This window comes from Lithobates pipiens, unplaced genomic scaffold (genome assembly GCF_037356315.1).
Source record: "Lithobates pipiens isolate NorthernLeopardFrog02 unplaced genomic scaffold, aLitPip1_a1.2 Scaffold_1, whole genome shotgun sequence".
NCBI classification, from domain to species: Eukaryota; Metazoa; Chordata; class Amphibia; order Anura; family Ranidae; genus Lithobates; species Lithobates pipiens.
This window is the reverse complement of record NW_027507685.1, coordinates 82097122-82108360: the sequence shown is the minus strand read 5'-3', so window position 1 is coordinate 82108360 and position 11239 is coordinate 82097122. Positions and strand designations below refer to the sequence as shown.

General features: G+C 45.4%; 1 protein-coding gene across 3 annotated transcripts in view; it reads left to right on the top strand.

Annotated features, from left to right (window-relative positions):
* Positions 1 to 569: 569 nt before the first annotated feature.
* MDC1 (mediator of DNA damage checkpoint 1) overlaps positions 570 to 11239 on the top strand; it is a 165098-nt gene continuing 154428 nt past the window's right edge. The window contains exons 1-2 of one of the 3 annotated variants that reach the window (XM_077462953.1): positions 583 to 641; positions 9983 to 10029. The gene's annotated coding sequence lies outside the window, so the exon portion shown is untranslated. Of the gene's footprint in view, positions 642 to 9982; positions 10030 to 11239 lie in introns of all 3 variants that reach the window. The other 2 variants (XM_077463035.1, XM_077462870.1) reach the window with 2 other exon arrangements.

The window sequence follows — 11239 nt, the reverse complement described above, 5'->3', positions numbered from 1 at the left end:
AAACGGTATCGAATCTGATGCATGTATTCAGGCAAATTAAAAAATGTGCCATTTAACATCTCAATGGATTGTAGGGCAATCAATGCAAATTGCATGTGTATGGACAGCACAGGCAGCTGAGAACGATTTCCTGCTAACAGAACAGTAAACTGCACAGCTTCATATAGAGAGTAGAACTTCCTGAGCACACACACAACCCCCACATCCTGCACAGGACAAGGGGTGCGCACATCTTCTGAGAATGCGCAAGAAAGGCAGCCATTTCCCCCTAGATTAATTAATCCCTTCCAACAAAATGGTTCCAGCGGGGAGGACACGTACATTACAATAATTACTTCTCTAGTGCTTGAACGTTCAGCGAGCTTATACCGCAAAAGCCAATCAGAAGCAAACTTTCAGCGAACTTATACCGCAAGAGCCAATCAGAAGCAAACTTATAACGTAGAAGCCAATCAGAACGGAGGAATCTAGAATCAGTAGCAGACACTGGCGCGGCGCTCCGAACTCCTTTCTGAGCCACGCAGGGGGATGAAGGGCAGGAGGGTTGACCAATCAGAGTGCGCAGGTTGGTAGAGGGGCGGGAAGAAGGTCTTGCGTGCATTGGAGCAGCGGGAGAGAGGCAGGAAGTGAGCTGAGTTGATGTGTGTACAATGTTTATGTACATTTAGTATGTAGTGTGTCCCACGTGTCGTGTGTGAGGGTCTGTATGGCGGGTTGGGGCGGCTGTGAGCATTCATGTACCGGGGAAGGGGGGACGGGCTGCTGGGCACTGAACAAAGTAGAGCAGACGAGGAGTATGCTGGGGGAGGGGACAATCATTGCATGCATTTAAGTTTACTGAGGTGTCTATGCATGGATACAGGGGTGACAGGGGGTGCTATAATAATCAGCTGCCTCTCATTGGTAGAGACTTTCTAAGGTTCTGAGAATGTGGGGGTCTCTTTATTATTGTTTATGGGTGAAAACATTGATAATTTGACCCCCTATGGCGTCATCAGAGCGATACATTGGTACAAACTTCGCATTGTTTTACTTTTTTTTTTTAAAGCGGAACTAAACCCTCCTGTTCCTTACAGACCAGGAAGCTGCCATCTTGGCCTCTATTTGATCTGCAGTTACCACTGTGATGCACATGTGATCAGCTATGAAGCCGCCCCCCCATTGGATGGCTTAACAGATCGCTTGAGGGCTCGCATAAGTGCACTCATAACTGCAACTGTTCTCATCCAAGACATGCCTGGGATGTGACTATTCTGAGAAACCATTAAAGGCTCAGTTCACCTTTTGGAGATAAAAATTATACACATTGCTCAAAATATATGTGCATTTATTATCCCCCCCCCCCCAAGATCCTGCAAAGTATTGCGCCTGTGATCAGTGGATCGCAGGTGCAATGTCAGGATCCTGAAAATTCTTCCTCCAGCTTTTAGCCTATACCCCTGTATGGGCTTCCTATTAGAAAGCTGGAGGAAGTGTCAACAACAAGCCGTTTGCTGCAATGGCAGACGGGACTTCGTATTTTCGTCAGATTGAAAGATATGTCACCAGCACACCAAGGATTTCTGAGATGGTGTCTAAGAAGGTTTATTGAAACGATTACATCACAGTGTGAAGTAGCAGTGTTTCGAGGGCCACTTAGGACCCCTTCTTCAGGCATGATTGCTGTGAAGAGTGAATGATGCGGGAGGGGAAGGAACCCCCACCGCTGTCAGCAGGAGCCTGTTTTACATCCTAAATATGGATGGTTTAAAGGTTACAGCTTTAAATTAGTAGGTTTAGTTCCTCTTTATTTTTAATAAAGTTTTACTAAATGACCCTTTAGCCAAAGTTTATGCACCACAGAGAGGCCAAAGAAGGCGGACATGCTGCAAGGTTATGCAGCCCACATGCTGTGGAATGTGTCATTTGGTATTTGTCATGTGGTGGGCGGATGTCTAGTTGGCACCGGCCAAACAGCAGCTCTGTCTGAACAGTGACCTTCCCTTCTCTATCACCTTAGGTCATGCAGCCAGTAAGGATGAGCTCCACTGTGTTCACATGCTCCACGTGCAGAGCCCGCCAGGAAGTCAGTGCAGCGCTGCGCTAATCACAGGCAGTGAGACATTGCCCCGATGTGCGGCTGCAGAGATTGGCAGGCTCTGCACATGGAGTATGCAAACACACCGAAGCTCATCCTTAGCAGCCAGTGCCCTGGCATTGGTCATGTGACCAGCTAAAGGCCAAGATCACTGATTCAGTTCTTTTTCACCCTGTCACATGTTCACTCAGAATGAATCTAGGGCAGGTGCCCCCCTTTCCGGTCACGGCCCACTCCACTAGGGCAATCGGAATGTCTTGGGACTTCCCAAACCAAGCGTCGGTCGCTCAGGTGTAGGGCTGAAACAACGAATCGATTATTATTTTCATAATCGATTAATCGGCCAGTAACATAATGGGGTTAAAAAAAAAACTAAAATGAGCCCTTTATAGTACAAAAATATAATCGCTACTACAAATATTACTTTCACTGTTCTACAGTAAAAAAAATTAACCCCTTCCAGTAGTGATTATCTGCTTTTTTTTTTTGTACTATAAAGGGCTAATTTTAGTCTTTTTAACCCCATTGTTACTAAACGTCTTAGACACGTTCATATAAGTGCTTTTTTCAGCCGCTGCATATTTGGAAAAGGTCAGGGACTTTTAACGCAAAGCGGTGCTTTTTTGGTTCAATATACTTCAATGGAGAAGCTGCAGAAAAGGATGTAGTCTGTTTTTTGCAGCAATTTGTGTTTTTTAATCTGCCCAAAAAAAAAAAAAAGCAAAAAAAAGGAAAAAGTAAAATCACGTGCACAAAAATCAAAACGCACAGCAAAAAGCACTGCAGAAACAGATCAAAAGCAAAAACTGCATAGGTGTGTACCGAGCCTTATGCTGGCCTCACGGATCAATTTTCTGGTGAGAATATTCAGATGAAAAATCTTTGTACATTCACTGAATGAAAGAATTCCATTTCCAAATTTTCCTGTCACTGTGGTTGAAAATGAAGGTCAATTCGACCGACTTTTTTTTTTTTTTTTTAGGTTATTAACCGATTAATCAAAACAATAATCGGCCAACTAATCAATTCTGAAAATAATCGTTAGTTGCAGCCCTACTCAGGTGTGTAAAGTGGCGACCTGGTCGTCTGTCCACACATTTACTAAGTTCTACAAGGTAGACGTCAGTGCATCGGCTGATGCCTGTTTTGGCCGCAAAGTGATGCTTTACGCCTTTACAGGTTACCAGTTTAGAGTTGCAGAGGTCTGGAGCGAAAATTATTTCCTACAGGTTGCATCGGCTGATGCCTGTTTTGGCCACAAAGTTTTGCAGGCGGCCGTGTAGTTGCAATTGAATATGCAATATATATTTTTCCTGGTTTTTCGATAAAAACACAGTACTGTTATGTTAATGCACTGTTGCATTACCTCCGCAATTTGCGGTCATGGGTGTTCACTCCTGTTGAGGATACCCTGTTTTTTTGTGGTGGTTTTCAATGCACTGTTGTGTGTGTGTTTTTTTTTTTTTTTTTTTGTGGCTAAAGTTTCACTAGTTCCCACTTGCCATGGTGGATGAAGTTTTTGTGCTGTTTTCCCACCCCTCGTGTGGCACTGCTTGGGGACATCCCATTTGTTACAGAGAGGAGCTGTGTCAGTCGATGAATATGTGAATATAAGAGAAAATAGGATTTTTTTTGTACTCACCATAAAATCCTTTTCTCTGTAATTCACCGACAGACAGCACCTGCCCCTCCTTTTTCTCTTTTTTTTTTTTTTTGTCAGAAACAATTCTTTATTTTGTATTTGCTTGCACAGAGTACAATCACAGTAATCAGTATTCAGTCATAAATCTGTGAGATCAGAATAAGCCAACCAATGGCGAATATACATCTAAGATAGTGCATTATAAGGTTATGTGCAAAACTTTCTCAGGTTAACACTGTTGGTATCATAGCATGAAAAATAAAGAAAAAGCAGCATATAGATACGGCATATAAAGAGAAAAAATTAACATAACGAAAATAAACAACCCGTGACGAACTTCGAGCCAGTCCAATCCAACACTATCTCATAGCTTGAGGAATTGTTTGTAGTACCTCTACCCCAAGGTCTCCTGCATTATTTTTGTATGGTTTGCATAGTCCCTCATATATGTTATCTTTTACTACATAGTCAGTCACCAGTCATCACCCCAACAACAATCTGTCACTGATTAATTGATATGGGGCCAAACCAGGAGTTTCCAGCCATGGTCGCCACATGGCTTGAAACTTACATGGGGCGTTTCTGTGTTGGTATGTTAGTTTTTCTCTTATTAATAATTTGTTTACACTCTCCACCCATTTTTTCTTAGAAGGTATCCTTGGGGTTATCCACAGTTATGCTATCATTTTACGCGCCACATAGAGTAGGCGCAACATCGCCGTGTGAGTGGGAGGGCTCAGCGTCTCCTCCTCTAACGCCCCCAGTAAACACACAATCGGGTCCTGTGGTATTGAAGTAGTAAAAACCTTGGATACTTTGTCGATGATCTTCTTCCAATACCTGAAAAGTTTAGGGCACTTCCACAGCATGTGAAGGAGATCTCCATTGTCACGTTCACACTTGGGCACAGGGGTGAATCCCTGAGCCCCCATTTGTAAAGTTGTAGGGGAGTTCTATATGATCTATGTAATAAGTACAAGTGGGATTGTCTCTGCAACGCTGATACCGACACCAGGGGTGCAGCGGAGAGGCATTTCACCCACGTCTCCCCGTCAATGGGTCCTATGCCGCTTTCCCACCCCTTTCTGCAGGGTAGTTTAGAGGAGTCCTGCAGTTTGTGTAGCAGCAGACCGTAACAGTGGGATATCATGCCTTTTTTGTTCCCTCTCATAAGGATGGTTTGTATGAGCGGGTGGTCTACCTGCTGTATTTTGGTGGTTCTGGCCTGGATCTGCATAGCATGTCATAGCTGCAAATATTTATAGAAGTTGGTACGTGCAAGCCTGAATTCCCCCTGGAGTTCTAGGAATGACTTAAGAGTGGGACCATTTAAGAGCTGGGTGACATAGTTTATACCTGCCTCTTCCCATTTCCTAAACCCCCTTGAGTTTCAATAATTCTTTGTATTGTCTGTTTTGCCAAATGGGAGTATGGGCTAGAAAACCTTGAATCCCCAGCAACTTTTTGACGTATGCCCACAATGTGTTTAGTAATTTCACTGTGGGTGCCCCAGAATCCAGGTTCACATAACCTGCTTCTAGCCTGGTGAGAGCAGATACATTCTCACCTGGTAGGTCCAAGAGCTTGCGGATAGGGTCCTCTGATTTCAGCAAATCCCAGCCCCCCCAGTTGTTGCAACTGAGACGCCAGGTAATATGCCCTTGGATGCGGGACAGCCAGCCCTCCCTCCTTCTTTTTTGTGTTGCAGCGTTGATAAACTTATTCTGGCATTCTTCTTGCGCCAGATGAGTTCTCTAAATTGGGATTCTATTTTGTGGAACCATTTTCGTGGTATCCACACTGGGGAGTTGTTGAATATATATAGCAGTTGCGGTGCCCAGGCCATTTTAATAAGGTTGGCTCTCCCTACTACCGATAAGGGTAGTTTGCACCACACTTTGCATTTCTCCCTAATGTTATCTAGGAGAGGGACCAGGTTTAGCTGTATATATTGAACTGTGTCAGATGTCACTTGGATGCCCAGGTAGCGGAAGGAGGATACTATTTGTATCATTCTCGTGCATGCTGGCAGTGGAGCGTCCAGGGGATCCAGTGGGAGCAGTACAGACTTTCCCCAATTAATTGAGAAGCCAGACCGCTTCCCAAAAGCCTCGATCAGGGTCATGACTGTCCGTAGTGTACTCTGGGTGTCCCCCAGATACAACAGGGTGTCATCTGCATACATTGACACTTTGTCGGTACCCAGCCCCCTTTGAAAGCCTACAATGTTGGTGTCCCTCCGAATTCTTGCCGCCAAGGGTTCCAGGGCTAGGGCAAACAGCAGGGGTGACAAAGAACACCCCCCAAATAATGGAAATGGCTCAGAGAGGTCTCCATTTATTCTGATCCTAGCCGAGGGTTCAGTATACAATAGCCTCACCCATCTAATAAAATTATCTCCTAGTCCCACCTGCTTCAGTACCTTCCACAGGAAAGGCCATTCGATGCTGTCAAAGGCTTTAGCTGCATCCAGTGAGAAAATTGCCCTATTGCCAGTGTTACTCACTGGAAGTTGCAGGTTGAGGAAGAGCCTCCTAATATTTTGCACCGTGGATCTTGTGGGTATAAACCCACATTGGTCCTTGTGTATCATTTTATGAATTACTCTTGCCAGTCTGTTGGCTAATACCCGGGCCAGTATTTTAACATCTGCCGTCAATAGCGATATGGGCCTGTATGAGTCCGGTTGGTGGGCATCCTTACCCGGTTTCAAAAACACAATAATAATTGCCTCCTTCATGGAGCACGGTAGAGACCCCCCCTCATATGCCTCATTGTATACCCTCAATAGTAATGGTAAAAGCGTGCCTGAGTACCGTCTATAAACCTCTGAGGGAAGACCATCCATGCCCGGTGATTTGTTATTTTGTGATTGCGAAATGGCCACTGCTAATTCCTCCTCCTTCAAAGGTGCACCAAGCATGGTCGTATCATCCTGCATCAATCTTGGGCGTTCACAGCTCTCCAGGAAGTTGTGTATTTCAGTGCCGGTGGGCCCTACTTTAGAAGTATACAGGTCCCCATAAAAATCCCTAAAGACCTGCACAATGTCCCGTGTCTGGGTTTTCAGGTTGCCCCGGACGTCACAGATGGCCGAGATGGTGGGGGAAGACTGCTGCGCATGCGCCATTACTGCTAGCATGTGCCGAGTTGCCTCCCCCTCCTCAAAATGTGACTGCTGCAGAAAAAAACGTTTGTTCTCAGCCAGCTGTAACGCCAATTGGCCTGTGCGCTCAGCCATGCTCTTTTGGAATCTTCCGTTGGATTAGCAATATACCTGTCCTCTTTCTCCGTGACCATTCCTCGCACAGTGGTCTCCCACGCCTTGGTGACCGTTTTTTATTTGATTGATTAACTTTATAAATTTCCCCCTCATAAAGGCCTTAGTCGTTTCCCACACTATACCTAGAGTAGCAGTATTAACATTCTCTTGTATAAAAAGGTTGAGTGCTTTGCGAATTGGATCCGGCTCTGGAAACAGAGCAAGCCAGAAGGCGTTAAGTCTCCACATAGGTTTTTTAATCGTGGCAGGCACAGAGATAGACACCCAGAACGAGGAATGGTCAGAAATATGTCTGTCAGCATATCCCGAATCCACAATCCGGTGCAACATGGCCCTGTTACCCAACCCCAGGTCAATCCTAGACAGTGCTCCGTGAGAGGCTGAATAGCAGGAGTATTTTTTTGTTCCTGGTTGTCTCGCCATATATCTAGCAGTCCGAGCTCCTTCAGTACCCTGGCGAAGGGGGTGTGTCCCGCACCAGTTGTTTTGGCGGATGCTGGGGTTGGCAATTTGTCTAGAAAGTAATTCAGGTAGTTGTAGTCTCCCACTGCTAGCAGTGGGGCCTCTGGATATTGAGCCATGAACCCCGCCAGACACCTGAGGACCTCGGACGTATATGGTGGTGGTATATATATACCCGCTAATACACAAGTAATGCCATAAATTCGACATAGCTAAAATATATACCTCCCTCCTGCATCCATCACCTTTCTGGAACACTGAAATTGTACATTTCAATCCACTAGGATGCTTACTCCCCTAGAGTAAGCGGAAAAAGTGGAGTGAAATTGCGTCTCATATTTTCTTGGGGACAAACTAGGGGGGTGATCTGGGGAAAAATGTGTCTCCTGCAGGCATACAATGCCTGCTCTCATTGATTTAAGATGCCGAAGGACTGCTACTAGCTTTACCGGTGCCCCCAGACCTCTAACATTCCGTGATAATACCTTTAAATTAGCCGCCATAACTGTACTTTACCATCAGTGACATCTAAAATATATATATATATATATATATATATATATATATATATATATATATATATATATATTGATCTCTCCACTTAATATGCGTAAAAAAGCAAAGGTAATGCTGTAGGCTGACTTTACCAGTGACAGCGGTGATGGTCTGCTCGAGGACCTTATGCAACAGAGAGCTATACCTAATTACTTGTGGGGTAAAGCGAAAACTCAACAATATGCTATTACAAAAGGGCTGAAGTCTGCACAGGGTTGTAATGCAGAATGCAACTGTAAGAGCCAACCGGGCTCTCAGCCAAAAAGACTGAACGGTAAACTGTTCCCTTGCATCCGCTAAGGGGGGGGGGCTGTGGAAACTCCCAAAATACCCGCGGGTAGATTGCAAATGGGGTTTCACGCCTACAGCGTGTGTGGGGTCTCCCACTGTGTAGAAAAAAAGAAGTTACGATGTTCTCCTTTATCCGCCTTGGCAAAAAGTAGATGTCTAGGAATGACAACGGTCAATAATGTGGAAAGGGTGGAACAAATGGTCAAAGCCTCACGACAACAGTGCAACATGACAGCAAACCAGGATGGCGTCCTAAGTGATATGTGGTCATCTTTCAGGCCGGGGCGTTGTTCCGGTCCATGGCTGCTTTAAGTGCTCGGCCTTCCCGGTCCAACCATTGTGCTGCATTCGCAGGGCGGTCAAAATAATTAACTTCTCCTAGTGCAACCACCCGAAGTCGGGCAGGATACAACATGGCGTATTTCAGGTTGAGATCCCTCATCCTCTTCTTGACATCCATGAACTGTGCGCGCTGCTTCTGCAACTCAGCCGAGAAGTCTGGGTACAGGGAAATCTTGGAGTTTTCCAGAGCCAATTCTTTGCCCATGGACCTGGCCTTAGCGAGGATGGCGTCTCTGTCCTTGTAGTTTAGTAGCTTAAACAGGAATGCACGTGGATGGTTTCCCAGTGGGAGCGGGCGGGATGGGACCCTGTGCGCCCTTTCGACTGCAAATAGAGGGGAGAAGGTTTCTTTCCCAAAGGTAGAAATTAGCCATTTTTCAATGGACGCCACTGGATCTTTACTCTCTGCACTTTCCGCTATTTACAGTGCTCGCACATTATTGCGTCTCATGAGATTTTCTAAGTCGTCCAGTCTGGCCGCATGCTGATCTGTCAGGTGACAGTTATATTGTAAGTCCCTTTGCATGGGGGATATGACATCCTCAACTGCACTTATTCTGCCCTCAATAGCTGGTGTGCGTTCTCGCAGTTTTTACATGTCCTGTCGCACAAATTATATTTCTGACTTGACCCACTTCACTTGTCAAGGTGGAGACTGACATGTTACATGTTGTAATCGCAGAAAAGATGTCACGTAGGGTGGGCTCTGTGTAATCTGATGGCAGGGAGGCGGATGGGGGCCCTGAAAACAGGTCCTTTGGGTGTACTCGCTGTGTTCCAGTCTGGGGCGATCCATCGCCATCCTCCAGCGGCACCGCATCATCCGCCTCAGATGGCCCCCCACCGTCATCCTCCAGGGCTGAAGCTGTGGGACGTTGTCCTTTGGGAGCCTTTCCTCCATAGAGAAGCTTCTGTGCTGCCTCCTTGTATAGGTCCCTGGATGAGCGCTGTGACATGGTGCCATCTTTACTAGCATCATCATGCGGGCCCCGGTTCCATCTTGACATGCTTTCGGTCAGTTACGACAGCGGAATGCCGGTTCACTAACACCCCTGGGTACGTGTGGCTCGGGCGCTGTCTGCTCCGGAGCAGGATAAGTGAATAGCAGGATGTTTTCTCGGCGGAGAGGAGAGCCGGTGCGACCGTCTACATTCGCCGCTAAGCCACGCTCCCTCCTTTTTCTCTTTACGTCATACTGCTTGTTGATGTACTGATGGCTGCATGGCAGGGTGGAGGGTTGTAGCCCAAGGGAACTAAGAGTTCTAAGTGTTGTGTTACAACTATGCCTTGTATTCGCCTAGTGATAAAGCTAACAATCCATTTGTTACAGAGAGGAGCTGTGTCGGTCGGTGAATTACAGAGAAAAGGATTTTTACAGTGAGTACAAAAAATCCAATTTTTTTTGTTTTTTTAGAATCCAGTTGTCACAGGGACAGAAAGTGAGGTGAAATCTTATGAACAGGGGCACAGACAGCAAAACAAACGTTACAGGGGTGTTAACCCTTCCCTATGCTATGCAAACAACTTTAAAAAAAAGTTTTGGCTGGATTTACACTTGATCATTTCAATACAGGGCACTTTCGCACCTTCCTGCCCAGGCAAACTTTGTCAGGAGAGCAGCTGATCGGCTCTCCTCTACTCGCGTCTATTGGACACGAGTGAGGCAAAGCCAATCAACGGCTCTTCCTGTTTACATCGTGATCAGCCGTGATTGGATCAGAGACTCTTTACCTAGATCAGAGTTGCGGTATGTCACACTGACACACTGCAGCAGTGATCGCCGTGATGCACTCCCCCAGGGGCACGCAGATGCTTGATATCTCGAAAGACGTCATATGACGTCTGGTCAGGATATCGCAACCACTTTGCTGTTGTAATTTTGTTATATGGCGAGGGGCAAGTGGTTAAAAAATGTACCTGTTCCAACTTACATACAAATCTAACTGAAGAACAAAACTACAGAATCTTGTTTGTAACCCGGGACTGCCTTAAAATTGATGATTCAGCTCCCATTCATTTTTTCACAGAAAGCTCCTGAACAGATCCACCCACCTGCACATACTTACACCCCGAAATGTACTGTATGTGACTAGATTTTCTTCTTCCTCAGATAAGATCAGGCAAACTTTCTATAGGAGGGGACTGTGGTTCTTGCCTTGTTTCTGCAGATAGGCGATGGCTAAGCAGTTGTCCATTTGGAAATCCAACAGCTTGCTGCGTATGATAGTGGCAAGTTGTTTCAAGGTGTTTCAACACCATGCATGCCACTTCAAGCTCCAGGATATTTGAAATGACTCCTTCCAAAGGGTCCAGATAATGTAGTAATTAAAAACCGATCAATTATTTTTGACTCCTATTAATATATGATATATGGTGAAGTATGTGGTCAAGTCCAGGATTAACTAGTATTCAACGTATGGCAACAACATCACCTAAATATGGAAACTGAAAATACTGGGTAGGACGTATGGGACTTTATAGGTGCACTTGGTACAAATCCATATAACACAATCAATTATAAAAGAAATAGTCCCATTACTCCTACCTGGTATTTTTTGTATCCTATTAATATATGTCTCCTATGATG